The sequence below is a fragment of the Triticum aestivum genome, unplaced genomic scaffold (genome assembly GCF_018294505.1).
Source record: "Triticum aestivum cultivar Chinese Spring unplaced genomic scaffold, IWGSC CS RefSeq v2.1 scaffold25845, whole genome shotgun sequence".
Taxonomy (NCBI): domain Eukaryota; kingdom Viridiplantae; phylum Streptophyta; class Magnoliopsida; order Poales; family Poaceae; genus Triticum; species Triticum aestivum.
Genome location: NW_025226554.1, coordinates 8,842 through 15,532, shown reverse-complemented (window position 1 = coordinate 15,532; position 6,691 = coordinate 8,842).

Here is a 6,691-nt window from a genome sequence, read left to right as displayed (position 1 = left end):
GCTCTATCGCCATAGAGGTTGCAGCCCCCGAGGCAGTGTCTAGGCATCCATCCTCGATTTGCGGAGCTGGCTCCGAATTGAAGATCGGAGCGGTTTCGAGTGCGGCCTCCAGGGTACTGTCCGGCGGCAGAGCTAGATCATGCCCGACGTGACAGTGCGGCACGCTCGGCTGTGGCTCGAATCCGTCGAAGATCAAGTCCCCGCGGATGTCAGCCGTGAAGTTCAAACTTCCAAATCTGACCTGACGGCCAGGGGCATAGCTTTCGATCTGCTCCAGTTGGCCAAGCGAATTGGCCCATAGTGCAAAGCCGCCGAATACGAAGATCTGTCCGGGGAGGAAGGTCTCACCCTGGACAACGTCGTTGATGATGATCGAAGAAGCCATCGAGCCTATCGGTAACGACACAGAGGAACTCTCAATGAAAGCACCAATGTCAGTGTCAAAACCGGCGGATCTCAGGTAGGGGGTCCCAATCTGTGCGTCTAGGGGGATGGTAATAGGAGACGAGGGACACGATGTTTTTACCCAGGTTCGGGCCCTCTTCATGGAGCTAAAACCCTACGTCCTACTTGATTAATATTGATGATGTGGGTTACAAGAGTAGATCTACCACGTGATCAAGGAGGCTAAACCCTAGAAGCTAGCCTATGGTATGATTGTTCTTTCTATGGACTAAGGCCATCCGGTTTATATAGACACCAGAGAGGGCTAGGGTTACACAGAGTCGGTTACAAAGGTAGGAGATCTACATATCCGTATTGCCAAGCTTGCCTTCCATGCCAAGGAAAGTCCCATCCGGACACAGGACGAAGTCTTCAATCTTGTATCTTCATAGTCTTGGAGTCCGGCCGATGATGATAGTTCGGCTATCCGGACATCCCCTAGTCCGAAACTCCCTCAGTGGGACAGTGCACCTGGCTGTCAAGGTTGCCTCGGGGCTACAGTGGCTACGCACATATGGATGTGTGAGGGTTTGAGCTTTCTAACCTCGCGAACCTTTTCTACGGTCATCATGGGCCTCGTTTTATAGATTAAGGGGTTGCCGCAGTGGCAAATCAGTCTTTTTGTACTGATTAGATAGCAAACCATGCTATCATACCTAAATCTGTAGACTGACAAAGCGCATTAAATGCACCATCGAGTGTCACATCACAGCGTGTCCGGCAGCCCTTGCTGGGCTATTTTGCCAGCTTCATGCCTGCTTTCTTGACTCGTCTCTAGACGGGTGTCATATGGAGGTGTTTGCTGTAGGAAGTGGCTGCCACGTGGCGAAAAGCAACCACTTAGTTACCTTGGAGCTTGACACCGCACTGATGTATGACTTGCGTTGCTCGTGAGGTGGAGCGGTGGAGTGGCTTGCCTCCGCAAACCTCGGCACGCCTGCCGGGACAATCTAGAAGCTTGCTTCCGGGGCAAACCTAACCTCGCCAGGCTCGCCCGTCCGGCAAGGGAGGTTCTTTCCTTAGCAGTATCCTTCTTCTCTGGATCATCTTGGTCTTCTTGATCTGCACTTGGATCCTTTAAAGGATTGATCCCTCTTGCTTGGTCTGATCTTGGTGCTGTAATCTTTGTCTTTGGGCCGCACAGTCTGGGCAACGGACCCAGGGTTTGTTGCACCGACAAAGCCCTTGGGGCGCCTCCCTAGGGCGCGCCCTATAGGCTTGTGGCCTCCTCGGGACTCTTCTAGACCTCTCTCCAAGTCACATAGGTGTCTTCTCATCCAAGAAAAATCATTTGGCCTCCTTTTGGACTCCTTTGATATTCCTTTTCTGTAGAAGTCAAAAACAAGGAAAAACAGAAACTAGCACTTGGTTATAGGTTAATAGGTTAGTCCCGAAAATAATATAAAATAGCATATTAATGCATATAAAACATCCAAAACAGATAATATAATAACATGGAACAATAAAAAATTATAGATATGTTGGAGACGTATCAAGCATCCCCAAGCTTAATTCATGCTCGTCCTTGAGTAGGTAAATTATAAAAAGAGAAATTTTTATGTGAAATGCTACCTAACATATTTATCAATGCAATTTTCTTTATTGTGGCAACAATATTCAGATCCATAAGATTCAAAACAAAAGTTTAATATTGACAAAAAAACAATAATACTTCAACCATACTAATAAAGCAATCATGTCTTCTCAAAATAACATGGCCAAACAAAGTTATTCCTACAAAATCAAACAAAGTATTTCATAATGCACAACCCTGATGACAAGCCAAGCAATTGTTTCGTAATTTTGATGTTCTCATTTTTTTTCAACTTTCGTGGAATACATTAGCGTGAACCATGGATATAGCACTATAGGTGGAATAGAATATGGTGGTTGTGGGGAAGACAAAAATAAGGAGAAAGTCAAACATAACTAGGCAAATTAATCGGCTATGGAGATGCCCATCAATTGATATCGATACAAGTGATTTGCCATGCAACGGATGCACTAGAGCTATAAGTGTATGAGAGCTCAAAAAGAAACTAAGTGGGTGTGCATCGAACTTGCTTGCTCATGAAGACCTAGGGAAATTTGAGGAACCCCGTCATTGGAATATACAACCCAAGTTCTATAATGAAATATTCCCAGTAGTACATGAAAGTGAAAAAATAGGAGACTCTCTATCATGTACAAAATGGTGCTATTTCCAAGCACAAGTGTGGAAAAGGATAGTAACATTGTCCCTTCTCTCTTTTTCTCTCATTTTTTTGTTTGGGTTTCTTTGGCCTCTTTTTTTCAATTTGGGCTTCTTTGGCCTCTTTTTTTCTATTAAAGTTCGGAGACTCATCCCAACTTGTGAGGGAATCATAGCTTCCATCATCCTTTTCTCAAATGGGAAAATGCTCTAATAATGATGATCATCACACTTTTATTTACTTACGACTCAAGAATTACAACTCGATACTAGAACAAAATATGACTCTATATGAATGCCTCATGTATATGAGAACATTATGACAATGATGGTATGTGTCATAATAAAACGAAATGGTGGAAGTTGCATGGCAATATATCTCAGAATGGATATGGAAAAGCCATAATAGGTAGGTATGGTGGCTGTTTTGAGGAAGGTACATGGTGGGTTTAATGCACCATCGAAAGTTGCACGATACTAGAGATGCTAGCAATGGTGGAAGGGTGAGAGTGCGTATAATCCATGGACTCAACATTAGTCATAAAGAACTCGCATACTTATTGCAAAAGTTTATTAACCATCGAAACGATGTACTACACACATGCTCCTAGGGGTATATGTTAGTAGGAAAAGACCATTGCTCATCCCCGGTCGGCACTCATAAGGAAGACAATCAAATAATAAATCATGCTCTGACTTCATCGAATAACGGTTCACCATACGCGCATGCTATGGGAATCACAAACTTTAACACAAGTATTTCTACCAATCCACAATTACTCATTAGCGTGACTCTAGTATCACCATCTTTATATCTCAAAACAAATGCAAAGAATCAAACTTCTCATATTTTTCGATGCTCTTATATGGAAGTTATTATTATTCCTCTTGGATGCAAACATATTAGGACTAATCATAATCTAAGAAAATTACCATGTTGTTTAAGATTGTCAAAATAATATAAGTGAAGCATGAGAGTTTAACAATTTCTATAAAATAAAGCCACCGTTGTGGTCTAAAAAAGTATAAGTGAAGCCACTACAGAAAAAGACACATCCGTGACATTTTGGGCCGAACGAAAAAAAATTCTGTCATACTTATGACACTTCTATGACGATAATTGTGACAATACCCGGTATCATCATAGATGTGGTGGGCTCCTACGTCTATGACAAAAAATCATGACATAAAATCGGCTTTTCGTCCTGGGCGGGCCGGAGAGGCAACTGCATGACATTCTTTGGGCCGTCCATGACAGAAAAAACTATGGTAGAAGCGAGGGCGAGGAAAATATCGGGTTGTTCCCAGTTATAGTGGATGGTCGGGGCCGAGCGATGCACGGAGGTTTGCGCGTTTCTCTTGTACACGCACGCGCGTGGGTGTGAGGCGTTGGGATCTAACTGAACCTGAGCGAGGCGTTCGCCTATACTAAACCCGAGCGATTGCACTGCAGGCTACGCGTTACTGAACCCGAGCGATCGATCGATGGTTGTTAACTGAACCCGATCAAGCGATTCCTTCGCTACTGCTGCTAAGTGAAGCCGATCGATGCTGCCTCTAGATGAATAGTGACCGTTACTTGGGGGGGTTTGGATGAGCAGTTCTCGGTGGGGGTGGATGAACAGGACCCCGTGGTGTTGCCTCTAGATGAACAGGACCCTGATCGATCGAGCCGATTGGGGCTGGATAAACAGGACCCCGTGAGGGCTGGATGAACAGGACGACCCCATGGAGGGCTGGATGAACAGTAGACGGTGGAGGGCTGGATGAAGAGTAGATGGTGGAGGGCTGGATGAACAAGAGCCCATGGAGAAGGCTGGTTGAACAGTAGTCGGTGCAGTAGCGCACGGTGGAGGCTAGATGAACAGGAGCCCATGGATGAATAGTCGCAGGTGGAGGGTGGAGGAGGTCGATGGTGGATGAACAGTAGCCCATGGAGGCTGGAGGATGTCGACGGTGGAGATGAATAGTACCCCGTGGACTCCCGTTTTGCGGTACACCACACCCCTCCCGATGAAAAGGACCCCCGTATCGACCATAGCGCTCGAACACAAGCCGTTTCCTCCCTTTTGCGGCAAGCTACACCCCTCCCAATCAACAGGATCTCGTTTCGATCGTAGGAGGTCCAACACAAGTCCGTTTCCTTCGTTTTGCAGTACGCCTGACCCCTCCCGATGAACAGAATCCCGTATCTAACGTGCCCAGTCGAACACAAGGCCGTTTCCTCCGTTCTGCAGTATGCCAGGCCTCGTTTCCGTCGGCAGTTCCGTCCAAGCCGGTTGGCTCTCACGCGTTCCGTTGCCTCCCCATGATCACGACGCATTTTGTTGGCTCCCCATGAACATGACAACGATGCAGTTTCTCAATTCCGACCCATCAATGTACATGAGCCCAAGCTATACGTATGCGTGAGTAGGTGTTCAAGGCCCCGCCCATATGTACGTATGTTGCCGTATTTTCTTTGTTGAACACTGGCCGCTATACATACATGTACATGCTATGTGCACGCCTCTACCACGACATGTGCGCGCCTCCACATCAACTAGTATGTATGTACACGTTCGTGACCAGAATGACAACGCTATGTATGCTTCAACCAGGTGGGTCCTGACTCTCAGGCACTTCCTTGCGTGCGAAGATGTAGCTGGTAGGTCCCAGCAGTCAGGGGGGCGAATCGTTTTTTTGCCCAGACGCACTTCCTTGCATGCGAAGATGTAGCTGGTGGGTCCTAGTAGTCAGGGGGAAACGTTTTTTCATGAAATACGGTGGCTCATCCGGTGGGTGCCCGCTGTCAGGTGGAGGAATAATTATTTTGGGCGTGATAAGGAGGCACTTCCTTGTGGCTGCCGTGGACCCAGTTGTCAGCCTCTCCACATACAATACTCTTTCGATGGAAGTCGGTCGTTGACCACGCCGCGCCGGGAGCACCACGGTGGTGGACGACGGCGAGGCCTAGGAAGGGGACGACGCGGAGCCGGGGAAGACGCGGTAGTGGATGCCCATGCCAAGAGGAGTACGAGGGTTCACTGGTTCGGCTGCGGTGTGCGGCTGTCGTCGTCGAAGAATAATAGGGGGTGTGGGCGAGTGGAAGGATGGCCTGGTCTGCCGTGGGAGTAGTAGGGGGCGGTGAGGCCTCCGCGGCAGCACTGTCGGCCGCGGGAGGAAGGAGCAGGTGACACGACCGGTCCTGCTTTGGGCGGTTGGAGCAAGATGAACAGAGGTTGAAGAAGCACGATGGTCGTTGGATGGACATCGTACAGTCACTGCACCTAGAATCGTTTATATTAACTAAGTTGATAAAGCCCTTGGTACGCGTCTACTTAGTAGGCCCACAGGCCAGCTTCCGAAATGGTGCGCCCCAGATGTCAGGGGGAGGAATCATTTTTTGGGTGGGTGAAGCTACAATATCCGAGATTGAAGAAGAAGCATGGCATCCATTGGATGGACATCCAACGGCCACTGCTGCTAGAACCGTGTGTTGACGATAAGTTGACAAAGCCTTGCATACGCGTCAACTCTTTTTTTTTTGAGGGGACGCCTCAACTTAGTAAGGCCACAAGTGTGTGGCAGAGAACTTATAGCCCATTTGAGATTTGAAAGAATGTGCAACCCATTTTTGAATTCTAATGGAATTTACTACAGACAATTTATAGTTTGTTAAAAGTACAGCCCATTTCAACCAACCGTTCAAAACAGAATTCAATAAAATTTCCCACATTTGATGGGATCCGAAATATTTTTATCCCGAAATTTCTAGTCAGATTAAATACAATTTCAATATAAATTTATATTACGTAAAAATCCAACAAAACATTACGCTCACAATGAAATTAAAATTTTACATATATCCAAAAATAATATTTTATAAAGTAGCTACGTGTTTGGTGCATTTTTATGGGATAATTGATTTTATGCCCCTAGTTGGGTAACACTTGGCAGGTTTCCCCTAGTTTCCGAAAACACTTGTTGCTGCCCAAACCACTTTGCTCCTCTTATGCTTTTGCCCTTTGACCGTTTGACCATCACTTTGAAAACTTCATAAAAAAATCATACTAA